The 19,551-nt window shown below is 43.3% G+C and overlaps 1 non-coding gene across 1 annotated transcript; it reads right to left on the bottom strand.

The window, feature by feature from the left end:
- Positions 1-1,356: 1,356 nt before the first annotated feature.
- Positions 1,357-1,439, bottom strand: trnac-gca (transfer RNA cysteine (anticodon GCA)). Its single transcript has one exon. It is a non-coding gene; the product is annotated as a tRNA-Cys (tRNA).
- Positions 1,440-19,551: the final 18,112 nt, after the last annotated feature.

Raw genomic sequence — 19,551 nt, 5'->3', positions numbered from 1 at the left:
CCATTGCCTATCTGCCGTCACCTCTTTATGTATCATTTCCCAGTCTATTCTAGCCAATTTATGTCTCATACCATCGAAGTTACCTTTCCTTAAGTTCAGGACCCCAGTCTCAGAATTAATCGTTTCACTCTCCAGCTTAACAAAGAATTCAACCTTATTGTGGTTACTCTTCGCCAAGTGGCCTCGCACAACAAGATTGCTAATTAGTCCTTTCTGATTACACATCAAGCAGTCAAGGATGGCCAGCCCTCCAGATGGTCCCTCGACATATTGGTCGAGAAAACCATCCCTAATACACTCCAGCAAATCCTCCTCCACCGTATTGCTACCAGTTTGGTTAACCCAAACTAAATATAGATTAAAGTCGCTCATGATAACTGAAGTACCTTTATTGCACACATCCCTACTTTCTTGTTGGATGCTGTCAGCAAACTCACTCCGATTGTTTGGTGGTACACAACTCCCACTAGCGTTTTTTTCCCTTTGATATACCACAGATCCACCCATGTAGAATCCACGCGAATGTCCTTCCTGACTATTGCGTTAATTTCCTCTTCAACCAGCAATGCCACCCCACCTCCTTTTCCTTTGTGTCTATCCTTCCTGACTGGTGAATACCCCTGGATGTTGCGTTCCCAGCCTTCGTCACCCTGGAGCCATTTCTCCGTGATGCCAATTACATCATATTCATTAATTGCTGCCTGTGCAGTTAATTTGTCCACCTTATTACGATTTCTCCTCGCATTGAGGCACAGTGCCTTCAGGCTTGTTATCTTAACACACCTTGTCCCTTTAGAATTTTGCTGCAATGTGGCCATTTTTGATTTTTGCCTTGGGTTTCTCTGCCCTCCACCCTTACTTTTCTGCCCCGAAAGGTTTCCATCCCGCTGCCATATCAGTTGAACCCCTCCCCAACAACACGAGCAAACTCTCCCTCGTGAACATTGCTTCTGCTAAGGTGCAGACCGTCCGGTTTGCACAGGTCCCAGCTCCCCCAGAACGGTTCCAATGTCGCAAGAAATTGAATCCCTCCCTTCTGCAACGCACATTCATCTGAAATATCCTGCGATTCCTCCTCTGAAAAGTGGTAGCTCTTACTGAGATTGCTACCTTTGAGGTCCGATTTGTTAATTTAGCTCCCAGCTCGCGAAATTCAGGTTCGAATTCCTCACAGACACAGCGAGTCAGACTCAAGCACATAAAGACCACTCCAAAGACAGAAAGTGAGAGACACAGATACATTGCACAATCCCATTTCTTTGAATGTTACAAAGTTATCGACAAATTCAGATTCAACAGAATAGATTCGGGTATAACTGAGCAGGATGAGAGGAAATCGATTTGAATTTAAAGATTTACCAGGAGTGGGGTTCGAACCCACGCAGGTTTAATCGCATTGGATTTGCCATCCAACGCCTTAACAACTCGGCCATCCTGGTGTTGTCAATATTCGGATTTTGTCTCTGTGAGAAATGGGCTGCAGCTCCACTCTCACAGACACAGGATTTCAATGAGCATTTTCGAATATTTATAGTAATATTGACACAGGGGCAACTCTCCTGTTCTTTTTCGAGTAAGGCTCTAGGAACTTTCACATCCACCCGAGGGTGCAGACGGAGCTTGAATTTAACATTTTATCCGAAAGTCAACAGCTTCAATAATGCAAAATTCCGCAAGTACTGCATTTGAGTGTCAGCCAAGATTATATGCTCAAGTCTCAGGAGTGGGACTTACACACACAAACTCCTTATTCAGTCGAAAATGCTGCCACTGAACCAAAGCCGATACCAAAGTTCACATCCGTATTATTTTCCCCAAGTCTTTTTATAAAGTTTCAGGACATACAGAAGTAATATTCAACATTTTAAAAAAGCTTCATCCTCGTCGGTGAATTGAACGCCGACGTCGCGCGTGAAAGAATGAGGAACTGAAAGATATCCTTATTAACTAAGACACGAATGAGGAGTTGACGGGTGTGGATTCTGTCAGTGCAGGAATCGAGCTGAGAAAAGAAATGGACACCATGAGAAGTAGACAGGCACATTGAGAGACAGAGAAAAACCGACAAACAGTGAGAGACAGACAGCGAGATAGAGACAACGTGGGACAGAAAGTGTGAGACTGAGAAGGAGAGGTAGACTGAGTGAGAAAAAGACTCAACACACACATATACAGAAATGTGTGTGTGTGTGTGTGTGTGTGCTCTATAAAAAGAAAGAGGGAAACAGTGAAAGAAAGACAGTGATAAAGATAGTAACAAGGAGAGAGGCAGATGAAGAGTGAGCGACAGATAGAGAGATATACAGAGATATAAACTGAAAATGATGGAAATACTGAGCAGGTTAGAGACAGGTACTAACAGAGACAGGCAAATAAAGACAGATAGGTAGAGACATAGACAGACAGAGATGATGGGAATGAGAGAGACAGTCAGACAGAGAGACTGAGAGAATCCCTTTGGAATAGAACTGGACATCGTGAGAAAGAATCAGACACGTTGAGAGACAGACAAACAGGGAAACAGGGAGAGAAAGACAGCAAGATAGAGGCAAAAAGAGACAGAAAGTTTGAGACTGAGCGGGAGGGTCAGACTGAATGAGAAAAAGACTCAAACACATACATGCACAGAGATCTGTCTGTGTGCTCTATAAAGAGAAGGAGGCAAATATGATGCAATGACAGACAAAGACAGGGACAAAGAGATCGACAAAGAGGGAGACAGATAGAGAGAAAGACAGATGGAGACAATAATTCGGTTCTCTCTTTGCAAAGGAAGATACAAAAAACCTTCCGAATGTACGAGGGGACTGTGGGTCTCATGAGAATGAGGAACTGAAAGATATCCTTATTGGCGGGAAATTGTGTTGGGGAAATTGATGGGATTAAAGGCCGATAAATCCCCGGGTCCTGATAGTCTGCATCCCAGAGTACTTAAGGAAGTGGCCCTAGAAATAGTGGATGCATTGGTGATCATTTTCCAACAATCTATCGACTCTAGATCAGTTCGTATTGACTAGAGGGTAGCTAATGTGACGGCACTTTTTAAAAAAGGAGGGAGAGAGAAAGCGGGTAATTATAGACCGGTTACCCTGTCATCAGTAGTGGGGAAAACGTTGGAATCAATCATTAAGGATGAAATAGCAGCCGATTTGGAAAGCAGTGACAGGATCGGACCGAGTCATGATGGATTTATGAAAGTGAAATCACGCTTGACGAATCTTCTGGAATTTTTTGAGGATGTAACGAGTAGAGTGGACAAGGGAGAACCAGTGGATGTGGTGTATTTGGACTTTCAATAGGCTGTTGACAAGGTCCCGCACAAGAGATTGGAGCACAAAAGCAAAGCGCATGGTATTGGGATTAATGTACTGATATGGATAGAGAACTGGTTGGCAGACAGGAAGCAGAGAATCGGGATAAACGGGTCCTTTCCAGACTGGCAGCAGTGACTAGTGGGGTGCCGCAGGGCTCAGTGCTAGGACTCCAGCTCTTTACAATATACATGAAAGATTTGGTTGAAGGAATAGAGTGTAATATCTCCAAGTTTGCGGATGACACCAAACTGGGTGGCGGTACGAGCTGTGAGGAGGACGCTAAGAGGCTGCAGGTTGAATTGGACAGATTAGGTGAGTGGGCAAATACATGGAAGATGCAGTATAATGTGGATAAATGTGAGGTTATCCATTTTGGGGTCAAAAACACGAAGGCAGAATATTATCTGAATGGCGGCAGACTAGAAAAAGGGGAGGTGCAATGAGACCTTGGTGTTATGGTTCATCAGTCACTGAAAGTGGGAATGCAGGTACAGCAGGCGGTAAAAAAGGCAAATGGTATGTTGGCCTTCGTAGCTAGGGAATTTGAATATAGGAGCCAGGAGATCTTACTGCAGTTGTACAAGGCCTTAGTGAGGACACACCTGGAATATTGTGTTCAGTTTTGGTCTCCTAGTCTGAGGAAGGACGTTATTGCTGTTGAGGGAGTGCAGCGAAGGTTCACAAGACTGATTCCAGGGATGGCAGGACTGTCATATGAGGAGAGATTGGATCAACTAGGCCTTTATTCACTGGCGTTTAGAATGATGAGAGGGGATCTCATAGAATCATATAAGATTCTGACGGGACTGCACAGGTTAGATTCGGGAAGAATGTTCTCGATGTTGGGGAAGCCAGAACCAGGGAACATAGTCTTAGGATAAGGGGTAAGCCATTTAGCAGTGAGATGAGGAGAAACTTCTTCACTCAGAGAGTTGTTGACCTGTCGAATTCCCTGCCACAGAGATGTTGTTGAAGCCAGTTCATTGGATATATTCAAGACGGAGTTAGATATGGTCCTTACGGTTAAGTGGATGAAGGGGTATGTAGAGAAAAACAGGAAAGGGTAACTGAAGGAATGATCAGCCATGATTATATTGAATGGCGGTGCAGGCTCGAAGGGCCTAATGGCCTACTCCTGCAGCTATTTTCTATGTTTCTATGTTTCAAAAACAGAAAATAATGGAAATACTCATCAGATTAGAGACAGGGACAAAGTGAGACAGGCAAAGACACGGACAGGGATGATGGGAAAGAGAGAGACAGTCAGACAGAGATTCTGAGAGAATCCCATTGGAACAGAACTGGACACCGTGAGAAAGAGACAGATTGAGAGATCGAGACAAACAGAGAACCAGGCACAGACAGAGTGAGTCAGAGAGAGGCAGACTGAGGGAGACAAAGGCTCAAGTACACAAACACATACACAGCTCTCTAAAGAGAGAAAGGCAGAGACTGAGATACACAGATACATTTCACAATTTCATTTCATGATCGGCTCAGAGTGTCACAGAGTTACAGAAAATTGCATATTCAACAGATGAAAATCCGGTATCACTGGGCAGGATGGGAAAAATCTCTATTAAATTGAAGAGATTCTAGGATTGGGGTTCGAATCCACGCGGGAAAAAGCCATTGAATTTTAAGGCCAATGCCTTAACCACTCGCCAATGCCTAAACCACTCGCCCATCCTTGTCTTTGCAGCGTTTGGATTCTGTCTCTGTGAGAATCTGGGCCTCAGCTCCACCCCCACAGCAACACACACACATACACATCGGGTTTCAGTGAGCATTTTCGAACATTTCTCGTAATATTGACACGGGCGCAACTCTCCTATTCTTTTTCAAGTAATGCTCTGGGAACTTTCACATCCTCCCGAGGTTGCAGACGGAGCTTCAATTTAACATTTCAGCCGATGGTCAACAGCTTCAACAATGCAAAATTCCCCAAGTACTGCACTTGAGTGTCAGCAAAGATTATCTGCTCAAGCCTCAGGAGTGGGAATTACACACACAACGTCCCGATTCAGTCGAGAATGGAGCCAATGAACCAAGGCCGATACCAAAGATCACAACCGTATTATTTTCCCCAAGACTTTTTAAAAATGTCCAGGAGATATCAAATTCATGGTGATGATTTGCATAGACAGTTGCACATACACAGAGACATACATACAGATAGACATACACAGACACACACACACACAATAACCAAATATTTACACGCATCAACATAGAAACATAGAAACATAGAAATTAGTTGCAGGAGAAGGCCATTCGGCCCTTCGAGCCTGCACCACCATTCTTTAAGATCATGGCTGATCATTCAACCTCAGTACCCATAACCTGCTTTCTCTCCATACCCTTGAACTCTTGAGCCGTAATGGCCATATCTAAATCCCTCTTGAATATATCTAACGAATTGGCCTCAACAACTTTCTGCGGTAGAGAATTCCACAGGTTAACCACTCTCTGAGTGAAGACGTTTCTCCTCATTCCGGTCCTAAATGGCTTACACCTTATTCTTAAACTGTGACCCCTGGTTCTCGAACTCTCCAGTAACGGAAACATTCTTCCTGCCTCTCACTTGTCAAATTTCGTCAGAATTTTATTTGTTTCTATGAGAGCCCCTCTAATTCTTCTAAACTCCAGTGGATACCAGCCAAGTATTTCCAGTCTCTCCTCATATGTCAGTCCTGACATCCCGGGAATCATGCTGGTGAACCTTCGCTGTACTCCCTCAAAAGCAAAGACGTCCTTCCTCAGATTCGGAGACCAAAACTGAACACAATATTCCAGATGTGGCCTCACCAAGGCCCTGTACAACTGCAATAAAACCTCCCTGCTCCTATACTCAAATCCCCTAGCTATCAAGGCGAACATGCCATTTGTCTTCTTCGCCACGTGCTGCACCTGCACACCAACAATCAATGACTGATGTAACATGACACCCAGATCAAGATATACACAGGTTGCCTTAGACAAATAGATGGATAGACAGGCAGGGTAATTGTCGCTACTTTGGCTGGCTTTTGCGTTTTTCAGTCGAGGATGCTGCCACTGAACCAAAGCCGATACCAAAGTTCACAACCGTATTATTTTCCCCAAGTCTTTTTAAAAAGTTCCAGGACATACCAAATTCATGGAGATGATTTCCACAGACCGTTGCACATACACAGCGACATATATACAGATAGACAGACACAGACACACACACATAAATACATAACCAAAAATATGCATGCACCAACGGACTTGCACAGATGCCTTAGACATCTCGAGGGATAGACAGGCTGAATCACTGTCGCTACTTTGCGTTTTTCTATCCGTATGTATCGTGAATATTGCAGATGAACAAAAAATGAGAAATAGATGTCAGTGTCGAAATGTGTGGGACGTTATTCCGCCTATCTCAGGATCGGTTTTGCAAAAACCTGGTTAAATTGTAAATTGGAATGAAAAATGCTGTGAATCGTTGTCGGCAGGATTCGAACCCGCGTGCAGAAAACCCAAGGGATTTCCAAACCATCGCTTTAACCACTCGGCAACAAGTACTGCGTCTCTGGCACTTTAAATGCTACTCAGAAAAAACTCAGTCATCCATCTCTGTGCAGCAGACGGCCGCAGAATCCTGAAAAAGTCTCCGTTTGCAAAAAATCTGAAAGAGGCATCCTCCACTTGCTGTATTTTTACTGTTCTATATTGCTCTGGAACTTTTTAATATGAATCTATACCAAGAAACAGAAGTAAAATTCGACATTTTGAAAAAGTTACTTTTCCATCGGGAAATTGAACGCGGTTCTCCCTCGTAACAAACAGGCATAATCACCACTATACGGACGAGGGAACGGGTTGTGTCAGAACAGTAATCGAGCTATGAACAGAAGTCGACAGACACATTGATCGACAGACACAAACCGACAAACAGGGAGAGACAGACAGCGATAGAGGGACAACGAGAGACAGAAAGGGTGAGACTGAAAAGTCAGGCAGACTCAGTGAGAAAAAGACTCAAAACCTACATTTCCAGAGATGTGTGTGTGTGATCTATAAAGAGAGAGAGGGAAATAGTGAGAGAAAGACTGTGATAAAGACAGTGACAAGGAGAGAGACAGATAGAGAGAGAGCGACAGATAGAGAGAGAGACAAAGATATAAACAGAAAATGATGGTAATACTCAGTGGGTTAGAGACAGAAACTACCAGCGACAGGTAAGAGAGACAGATAGGCAGAGACATAGACAGACAGAGATGATGGGAAAGACTGAGACAGTCAGACAGAGAGACTGAGAGAATCCCATTAGAACAGAACTGGACACGGTGTGAAAGAGACAGATACATTGAGAACCAGAGACAAACAGGGAAACAGGGAGAGCCAGACAGCGAGATAGAGACAAAGAGAGACAGAAAGTTTGAGACTGAAAGGGAGGATCAGACTGAATGAGAAAAAGATTCAAATACATGTATTTGTGTGCTCTATAAAGAGAGGGAGGCAAATAGTGATGGAATGACAGAGAAAAGGATAGGGACAAAGAGAGTGACAAAGAGGGCGACAGATAGAGAGAAAGACAGATAGCGAGAGAGACATAGAGACAAAAACAGGACATAATGGAAATACTTATCAGGTTAGAGACAGGGACTAACAGAGACAGGCAAAGACATGGACAGACAGAGATAATGGGACAGAGATAGGCAGTCAGACAGAGAGTCTGAGAGAATCCCATTGCAACAGAGCACCGTGATAAAGAGACAGATTGAGAGACAGCGACAAACAGAGAAACAGGGACAGAGAGAATCAGACTGAGAGAGACAAATACTCAAACACATTCACAGCTCTCTAGAGAGAGAGATCAGCAGAGACCGAGCAACACAGATACAATTCACAATTTCATTTCATTGTCGACTCAGAATGTCACATAGTTGCAGAAAATTGGAGATTCAGCAGATGACAATCGGGTATCACTTGGCAGGATGGGAAAAATCTCTGTTTAATTAAGGAATTGCCAGTAATGGGGCTTGAACCCACGCGGGTATATAACACATTAGATTTTAAATCCAACGCGTTTACCACTCGGCCATCCTGGTCCTGATCCTGTCAGTGGTTGGACTCTGCCTCTGTGAGAATCTGGGCTTCAGCTCCACCCCCACAGCGACACACAGACACATAGGATTTCAGGGAGCATTTACGAACATTTTTCGGAATATTGACACGGGCGCAACTCTCCTATTCTTTTTCGACTAAGGCTCTGGGAACTTTCACATCCACCCGTGGGTGCAGATGGAGCTTTAGTTTTAAATGGTCAACAGCTTCAACAATGCAAAATTTCCCAAATACTGCATTTGAGTGTCATCCAAGATGATGTGTTCAAGTCTCAGGAGTGAGACTTACACACACAACATCCTGATTCAGTCGAGAATGGAGCCACTGAATCAAAACCGATACCAAAGATCACAACCGTATTATTTCCCCCAAGTGTTTTAAAAAGTTCCGGGACGTACCAAATTCATGGTGATGATTTCCACAGACAGTTACACATACACAGAGACATACATACAGATAGACATACACAGACACGCGCACACACAATAACCAAAAATATACACGCATCAACATAGAAACATAGAAACATAGAAATTAGGTGCAGGAATATGCCATTCGGCCCTTCGAGCCTGCACCACCATTCAATAAGATCATGGCAAATCATTCAACCTCAGTACCCCTTTCCTGCTTTCTCTCCATACCCCTTGATCTCTTTAGCCGTAAGGGCCTTATCTACCTCCCTTTTGAATATATCTAACGAACAGGCCTCAACGACTTTCTGCGGTAGAAAATTTCACAGGTTAACCACTCTCTGAGTGAAGAAATTTCTCCTCATCTCGGTCTTAAATGGCTTACCCCTTACTCTTAGACTGTACTCCTTGGTCTCAAACTCCCCAGCAATGAGAACATTCTTCCAGCCTCCAATCTCGTCAGAATTTTCTATGTTTCCGTGAGATCCCCTCTCATTCTTCTGAACTCCAGTGGATACCAGCCCAGTTGATCCAGTCTCTCCTCATATGTCAATCCTGCCATCCCTGGAATCATGCTGGTGAACCTTCGCTGTACTCCCTCAATAGCAAGGACGTCCTTCCTCAGATTCTGGGACCAAAACTGAACACAATATTCCAGGTGTGACCTCACCAAGGCCCTGTACAACTGCAATAAGATCTTCCTGCTCCAATACTCAAATCCCCTAGCTATGAAGGCGAACATGCCATTTGTTTTCTTCTCCGCCTGCTGCACCTAGATGCCAACTTTCAATGACTGATGTACCATGACACTCAGATCAAGATATACACAGGCTGCCTTAGACAAATAGATGGATAGACTGTCGCTACTTTGGCTGGTTTTTGCGTTTTTCTATCCGTATGTATCGTGAATACTGCAGATTAATGAAAGAAAGAAAACAGCGGCTGCATCGAAAGATGTGGGACGTTGCTCCATCTATCTCAGAATCTGTTTTGCAGTCACGTGGTTAAATTGTGAAACAGAATGAAATATGCTAAGAAACATAGTCGGAAGGATTCAAACCTGCGCAGAGAAACCCCGATGGATTTTTTGTCTATTGTATTACCCACTCGGCCACGACTACTGGCACGCTGCATCATTAAATGTTACTCAGATAAAACTCAGTCATCCATCTCTGTGCAGCAGACGGCCACAGAATCCGGAAAAAGTCTCCGTTTGCTAAAAATTTGGAAGAGGCAATCTCCTCTTCCTGTATTTGTACTGTTCTATATTCCTGTGGGACTTTTTAAACATGTATCAACACCAAGAAACAAGTAAAATTCTGCATTTTGCAAATGCTGTCACCGCGTCGGTAGTCGAACGACGGTCTCCAGTGAAAAAGGCGGTGATACTCACCACGATACTAACGAGCATGAGTTCTATCAGAGGAGGAATCGAGCTGTGAATGGAACTGGACACCATGAGAAGACGACGGACACATTGAGAGACAGAGACAAACCGACAAACAGGGAGAGACTGACAGCGTGATAGAGACAAGGAGAGACAGAAAATGAGAGACTTTCAAGGAGAGGCAGACTTAGTGAGAAAAAGACTCAAACACACACACATATACAGAGATATATGTGTGTGATCTTTCAAGAGAGAGGGGAAGAGTGAGAGAAAGAGAGTAATAACGACAGTGACAAGGAGAGAGAGCGACAGATGGAGAGTGTCAGAGATAGAAACACAAATGATGGAAATACTCAGCAGGTTAGAGACAGGAACTAACAGAGGCAGGCAAAGACATGGACAGACAGAAATGATGGCAAAGAGAGAGCCAGTCTGACAAAGAGTCTAAGAGAATCCCATTGGAACAGAACTGGACACCATGAGAAAGAGACAGAGACACAGGAACAGACAGAGTGAGTCAGACTGAGAGTGAAAAACACACACACACAAACACCCCTCTCGAAAGAAAGAGAGAGGCAGAGACCGAGCGACACCGATACATTTCACAATTTCATTTCATTATCGGCTCAGAGTCTTACAGAGTTGCACATTCAACAGATGAAAATCGGATATCACTGATGAGAATGGGAGGAAATCCGTGTTAAATTAAAGAAGTACCAGGAGTCAGGTACGAGAACACGCGGGAAACACCCCTTTGAATTTTAAGGCCAACGCCTCAACCACTCGGCCATCCTGGTCCTGACAGAATATGGATTCTATCTCTGTGAGAAACTGGGCTTCAACCCCACCCACACAGAAGCACACATATATGTAGGCTTTCAGTGAGCATTTACGAACATTTTCAGTAATATTGACACGGGGGAAACGCTCCTATTCTTTTTAGAGTAAGGCTCTGGGACCTTTCACATCCACCCGATTGTGCAGACTCAGCTTCAATTTAACATTTCATCCGAAAGTCAAAAGCATCAACAATGCAAAATTCCCCAAGTGCTGAACTTGAGTGTTAGACAAGATTATATGCTCAAGTCGCAGGAGTGCGACTTGAACACACAAACTCCTGATTCAGTCGAGAATGCTGCCACTGAACCAAAGTCGATACAAACGTTCACAACCGTATTATTTTCCACAAGTCTTTTTTATAAGTTACAGGACATACCAAAATCATGGTGATAATTTCCAAAGACAGTTGCACATACACAGAGACATATATACAGATCGACAGACACAGAGACACACCCACACACATAACCAAAAATTTACACGCACCAACGGACATGCACAGATGCCTTCAACATATAAAGGGATAGACAGGCTGACTCACTGTCGCAACTTTGACTGATTTTTGTGTTTTCCTATCCCTACGTATCGTAAATATTGCAGATTAATAAAAATGAGAAAAAAATTTCAGTGTTGAAAGGTGTGGGACGTTATGCCATCTGTCTCAGGATCAGTTTTGCAAAGTTCTGGTTAAATTGTGAAATGCAAAGAAAAATGCCGAGAATCGTAGTGGACAGGATTCAAAACTACGCAGGGAAAACCCAATGGATTTCTAATCCATCGTCTTAACCACTTGGCCACTTCGAATGCGACTCTGCCTTCTTAAACGTTACTCAGAAAAAATTCAGACATCTATCTCTGTGCATCAGACCGCCAAAGAATCCTGAAAAAGTCTCCGTTTACTAAAAATCTGGAAGAGGCAAACTCCTCTACGTGTATTTTTCCAGTTCTTTATTGCTCTGGAACTTTTTAATATGAATCTCTACCAAGAAACAGAAGTCAAATTCTACATTTTGAAACACCTGGCTTCCAGCCGTGGAATTGAACCCCAATCTCTCGCGTGACAGGCAGGGATACTGACCACTATAATAACGAGAAACTAACAAGTAACAGTTATGACAGAGCAGGAATTGAGCTGTGCACAGAACTGGACACCATGAGAAGTCGACCGACACATGGAGAGACAGAGACAAACCGATAAACAGGGAGAGACAGACAGCGAGATAGAGACAACAAGAGACAGAAAGTGTAAGACTGAGAAGGAGAGGCAGACTGAGTGAGTAAACAGATTCAAACACATACATATACAGAGATGTGTGAATGTGTGATCTATCAAGAGAGAGAGGGTAAGAGTGACAGAAAGAAAATGATAAAGACAGTGACAAGGAGAGGAACAGACAGAGAGAGAGAGGTAGAGACTAAAACAGAAAATGATGGAAATACTTATCAGGTTAAAGGCTGGACTAACAGAGACAGGCAAAGACATGGACAAACCGAAATGATGGGAAAGAGAGAGCCAGTCAGACAAAGAGTCTGAGAGAATACCATTGGAACAGACGTGGGCACCGTGAGAAAGAGACAGATTGAGAGACAGACAGAGTGAGTCAGACTGAGAGAGACAAAGACTCAAACATACAAACACATACACAGCTCTCTGAAGAGAGAGAGAGAGGTAGAGACGGAGCGACACAGATACTTTTCACAATTGCATTTCATTATCGGTTCAGAGTGCCACATAGTTGCAGAAAAGTGCTGATTCAACCGATGAAAATCCGGTATCACTGATCAGAATGGGAGGAAATCCGCGTTAAATTAAAGAGATACCAGGAGTGGGGTATGAATCCACGCGGGAAAAAACCCATTGAATTTTAAGGCCAACACCTTAACCACTCGGTTACCCTGGTTCTGTGAGAACCTGATTCTGTCTCTGTGAGAAATTGGGCTTCAACCCCTACCCCACATACAAATACATGCACATCAGCTTTCACTGAGCATTTACGAAAATTTTTAGTAATATTGACACGGGGGCAACTCTCCTATTCTTTTTCGAATAATGCTCTGGGACCTTTCATATCCACCCGAGGGTGCAGACGGAGCTTCACTTTAACATTTCATCCGAAAGTCAACAGCTTCAACAATGCAAAATTCCCCAAGTGGTGCACCAAGATTATATGCTCAAGTCTCAGGAGTGCGACTTGAACACACAAACTCCAGATTCAGTCGAGAATGCTGCCACTGAACCAAAAGATCAGAACCGTATTATTTTCCCCAAGTCTTTTTTGTAAGATCCAGGACATGCCAAATTCATGGTGATGATTTCCACAGACAGTTGCACATACACAGAGACATATATAGAGATAGACAGACACAGAGACACACACACACATATATAACCAAAAATTTGCACGCACCAACGGGCATGTACAGATGCCTTCGACATATAAAGGAAGAGATAGGCTTAATCACTTTGACTGATTTTTGAATTTTCCTATCCGTAAGTATTGCGAATATTGCAGATTAATAAAAATGAGAAAAAAATGACAGTGTTGAAAGGTGTGGGACGTTATTCCATCTATCTCATGATCAGTTTGGCAGAGAACTGGTTAAATTGTGAAATGGAATGAAAAATGCTGAGAATCATAGTAGCCAGGATTCGAACCTGCACGGTAAAATCTCAATAAATTTCGAGTCCATCCCTTAACCACTCGGCCACGACGACTGAGTCGCTGCCTTTTTAAGCGTTACTCAGAAAAAACTCAGTCATCCATCTCTGTGCAGCAGACGGCCAAAAAATCCTGAAAAAGTCTCCGTTTGCTAAAAATCTGGAAGAGGCAATAACCTCTACCTATATTTTTACAGTTCTATCTTGCACTGGAACTATTTAACATGAATCTCTTCCAAGAAACAGAAGAAAAATTCTACATTTTGAAAAAACTGCCTTTCCATCGTGGAATTGAACTTCAGTCCCCCAAGTGACAGGCGGGGATATTCACCACTATACTAACAAAGAACTGATGGGTACCAGCTCTGTCAGAGCAGGAATCGAGCTGTGAACAGAATTGGACACCATGAGAAGTCGACAGACACATTGAGAGACAGAGACAAACCGACAAACAGCGAGAGACAGACAGCGAGATAGAGACAACGAGAGACAGAAAGTGTGAGACTGAGAAGGAGAGGCACACTGAGTGAGAAAATGACTCAAACACATACATACACAGAGGTGTGTGTGTGTGATCTATTAAGAGAGAGAGGGAAAGAGTGAGAGAAAGACAATGATAAAGACATTGCCAATTGGAGAGACAGATAGAGAGAGATAGAAACTAAAACAGAAAATGATGGAAATACTTCTCAGATTAGAGACAGGCAAAGACATGGACAGATCGAAATGATGGGAAAGAGTGAGCCAGTCAGACCAAGAGTGTGGGAGAATCCCATTGGAACAGAAATGAACACCGTGAGAAAGAGACAGATTGAGAGACAGAGATAAGCAGAGAAACAGAGACAGACAGAGTGAGTCAGAGAGAGGCAGACACGGAGCGACACAGATACATTTCATAATTTCATTTCATTATCGGCTCAGAGTGTCACATAGTTACAGAAAATTGCAGATTCAACAGATGAAAATCAGGTATCACTGATCAGAATGGGAGGAAATCCGTGTTGAATTAAAGGGTAGAATAAAAGGAAAAGTAGGTGGGGTAGCATTGCTGGTTAGAGATTAATGCAATAGTTAGGAAAGACATGAGCTTGGATGATGTGGAATCTATATGGGTAGAGCTGCAGAACACCAAAGGGCAAAAAACGTTAGTGGGAGTTGTGTACAGACCTCCAAACCGTAGTTGTGATTTTGGGTAGGGCATCAAACAGGCAATTAGGGGTGCATGCAATAAAGGTGCAGCAGTTATAATGGGTGACTTTAATATGCACATAGATTGGGCTCACCAAACTGGAAGCAATACGGTGGAGGAGGATTTCCTGGAGTGCATACAGGATGGTTTTCTAGTCCAATATGTCGAGGAACCAACTAGCGGGGAGGCCATCTTAGTCTGGGTGTTGTGTAATGAGAGAGAATTAATTAGCAATCTCTTTGTGCGAGGCCCCTTGTGGAAGGGTGACCATAATATGGTGGAATTCTGCATTTGGACGGAGAATGAAACAGTTAATTCAGAGACCATGAGAACTTGAAGAAGGGTAACTTTGAAGGTATGACGCGTGAATTGGCTAGGATAGATTAGTGAATGATACTTAAGGGATTGACTGTGGATGGGAAATGGCAGACATTTAGAGACCGCATGGATGAACTACAACAATGGTACATTCCTGTCTGGCGTAAAAATAAAAAAGGGAAGGTGGCTCAACCGTGGCGATCAAGGAAAATCAGGGATAGTATTAAAGTCAAGGAAGTGGCATACAAATTGGCCAGAAATAGCAGCGAATCCGGGGACTGGGAGAAATTTCGAACGCAGCAGAGGAGGGCAAAAGGTTTGATTAGGACAGGGGAAATGGAGTACGAGAAGAAGCTTGCAGGGAACATTAAGACGGATTGCAAAAGTTTCTATAGATATGTAAAGAGAAAAAGGTTAGTAAAGACAAACGTACGTCCCCTGCAGTCAGAATCAGGGGAAGTCATAATGGGGAACAAAGAAATGGCAGACGGATTGAAAAAGTACTTTGGTTCAGCATTCACTAAGGAGCACACAAACAACCTTCCGGATATAAAAGGGGTCAGAGGGTCTAGTAAGGAGGAGGAACTGAGGGAAATCCTTATTAGTCGGGAAATTGTGTTGTGGAAATTGATGGGATTGAAGGCCGATAATCCCCAGGTCCTGATGGACTGCATCCCAGAGTACATAAGGCGGTGGCCTTGGAAATAGCGGATGCATTGACAGTCATTTTTCAACATTCCATTGACTCTGGATCAGTTCCTATCGAGTGGAGGATAGCCAATGTAACCACACTTTTTAGAAAAGGAGGGAGAGAGAAAAGAGGGAATTATAGACTGGTCAGTCTGACCTCAGTCGTGGGTAAGATGATGGAATCAATTATTAAGGATGTCATAGCAGCGCATTTGGAAAGAGGTGACATGATAGGTCCAAGTCAGCATGGATTTGTGAAAGGGAAATCAGGCTTGACAAATCTTCTGGAATGTTTTGAGGATGTTTCCAGTAGAGTGGACAATGGAGAACCAGTTGATGTGGTATATTTAGACTTTCAGAAGGCTTTCGACAAGGTCCACACAAGAGATTAATGTGCAAAGTTAAAGCACATGGGATTGGGGGTAGTGTGCTGACATGGATTGAGAACTGGTTTTCAGACACGAAGCAAAGAGTAGGAGTAAATGGGTACTTTTCAGAATGGCAGGCAGTGACTAGTGGGGTACCACAAGGTTCTTTGCTGGGCCCCCAGCTGTTTACATTATACATTAATGATTTAGACGAGGGGATTAAATGTAGTATCTCCAAATTTGCGGATGACACTAAGTTGGGTGGCAGTGTGAGCTGCGAGGAGGATGCTATGAGGCTGCAGAGTGACTTGGATTTGTTAGGTGAGTGGGCAAATGCATGGCAGATGAAGTATAACGTGGATAAATGTGAGGTTATCTCCTTTGGTGGTAAAAACAGAGAAACAGACTATTATCTGAATGGTGACAGATTAGGAAAAGGGGCGGTGCAACGAGATCTGGGTGTCATGGTACATCAGTCATGGAAGGTTGGCATGCAGGTACAGCAGGCGGTTAAGAAAGCAAATTGCATGTTGGCCTTCATAGCGACGGGATTGGAGTACAGGGGCAGGGAGGTGTTGCTACAGTTGTACAGGGCCTTGGTGAGGCCACACCTGGAGTATTGTATGCAGTTTTGCTCTCCTAATTTGAGGAAGGACATTCTTGCTATTGAGGGAGTGCAGCGAAGGTTCACCAGACTGATTCCTGGAATGGCGGGACTGAACTATCAAGAAAGACTAGAATAACTGGGCTTGTATTCACTGGTGTTCAGAAGAATGAGAGGGGACCTCATAGAAACGTTTAAAATTCTGATGGGTTCAGAATGTTTAGATGCAAGAAGAATGTTCCCAATGTTGGGGAAGTCCAGAACCAGGGGTCACAGTCTAAGGATAAAGGGTAAGCCATTTAGGATCGAGATGAGTAGAAACTTCTTCATCCAGGGCGGGGTGAACCTGTGGAATTTTCAACCACAGAATGTTGTTGAGGCCAATTCACCAAATATATTCAACAAGGAGTTAGATGAAGTCCTTCCTACTAGGAGGATCAAGAGGTATGGCGAGAAAGCAGGAATGGGGTACTGAAGTTGCATGTTCAGCCATGAACTCATTGAACGGCGGTGTCAGCTAGAAGACCGAATGGCCTACTGCTGCACCTATTTTATATGTTTTTATACCAGGTGTCGGGTACGAACCAACGCGGGAAAAACCCCATTGAATTTTCAGGCAAACGCTTTAACCACTCGGCCATCATGGTCCCGTGAGAATCTGGGCTTCAACCCCAACCCCACAGACAAACAAATGCACATCGGCTTTCAGTGAGTATTTACGAACATTTTTAGCAATATTGACACGGGGGCAACTCTCCTAGTCTTTTTCGAGCAATGCTCTGGGACCTTTCATATCCACCGGAGGGTGCAGACGGAGCTTCAATTTAACATTTCATCCGAAAGTCAACAGCTTCAACAATGCAAAATTCCCCAAGAGGTGCACTAGATTGTTAGCCAAGATTATATGCTCAAGTCTCAGGAGTGCGACTTGAACACACAAACTCCAGATTCAGTCGAGAATGCTGCCACTGAACCAAAGCCGATACAAAAGATCACAAACGTATTATTTTCCCCAAGTCTTATTTATAAGTTCCACGACATGCCAAATTCATGGTGATGATTTCCACAGACAGTTGCACATACACAGAGACATATATAGAGATAGACAGACACAGAGACACACACACACATATATAACCAAAAATTTACACGCACCAACGGGCATGCACAGATGCCTTCGACATATAAAGGGATAGAGAGTCTGAATCACTTTGACTGATTTTTGCATTTACCTATCCGTAAGTATCGCGAATATTGCAGATTAATAAAAATGAGAAAAAAATGTCAGTGTTGAAAGGTGTGGGACGTTATTCCATTTATCTCATGATCAGTTTGGCAGAGAACTGGTTAAATTGTGAAATGGAATGAAAAATGCTGAGAATCGTAGTCGGCAAGATTCGAACATGCACGGTAAAATCTCAATAAATTTCGAGTACATCACTTAATCACTCGGCCACGACGACTGAGTCGCTGCCTTTTTAAACGTTACTAAGAAAAAACTCAGTCATCCATCTCTGTGCAGCAGATGGCCAAAGAATCCTGAAAAATTCTCCGTTTGCTAACAATCTGGAAGTGACAATCTCCTCTGAATGTATTTTTACAGTTCTATATTGCTCTGGAACTTTTTAATATGAATCTCTTCCAAGAAACAGAAGTAAAATTCTACATTTTGAAAAAACTGCCTCCCTTTCGGGAATTGAACTTCAGTCCCCTAAGTGACAGGCGGGGATATTCACCACTATACTAACAAAGAACTGATGGGTACCAGCTTTGTCAGAGCAGGAATCGAGCCACTGTGAACAGAACTGGACATTATGAGAAGTCGACAGACACATTGAGAGACAGAGACAAACCGAAAAACAGGGAGAGACAGATAGCGAGATAGAGACAACGAGAGACAGAAAGTGTGAGACTGAGAAGGAGAGGCAGACTGAGTGAGAAAAAGACTCAAACTTATACATATACAGAGATGTGTGTGTGTGATCTATTAAGAGAGAGAGGGAAAGAGTGAGAGAAAGACAATGATAAAGACAGTCACAAGGAGAGAGACAGATAGAGAGAGAGCGATAGAGACTAAAACAGAAAATGATGAAAATACTTCTCAACTTACAGGTAGGGACTAACAGAGACAGGCAAAGACATGGACAGACAGAAATGATGGGAAAAAGAGAGCCAGTCAGAAAAAGACTCTGAGAGAATCCCATTGGAACAGACGTGGGCACCGTGAGAAAGAGACAGAGACAAACGGAGAAAGAGGGACAGACAGAGTGAGTCAGACTGAGAGAGACAAAGACTCAAACATAAAAACACATACACAGCTCTCTGAAGAGAGAAAGAGACAGAGACCGAGCGACACAGATACATTTCACAATTTCATTTCATTATTGGTTCAGAGTGTCATATTGTTACAGAAAATTGCTCATTCAACCGATGAAAATCCGGTCTCACTGATCAGAATGCGAGGAAATCCGTGTTAAATTAAAGAGATACCAGGAATGGGGTACGAACCCGCGCGACTTGAACACACAATCTCCTCATTCAGTCGAGAATTCTGCCACTGAACCAAAGCCGATAAAAAAGTTCACAACCGTATTATTTTCCGCAATTCTTTTTTATTATTTCCAGGACATACCAAATTCATGGTGATGATTTCCACAGACAGTTGCACATACACA

This window comes from Pristiophorus japonicus, chromosome 23 (assembly GCF_044704955.1).
Source record: "Pristiophorus japonicus isolate sPriJap1 chromosome 23, sPriJap1.hap1, whole genome shotgun sequence".
Lineage (NCBI taxonomy): Eukaryota > Metazoa > Chordata > Chondrichthyes > Pristiophoridae > Pristiophorus > Pristiophorus japonicus.
This window is presented reverse-complemented; position numbering and strand designations above follow the sequence as displayed.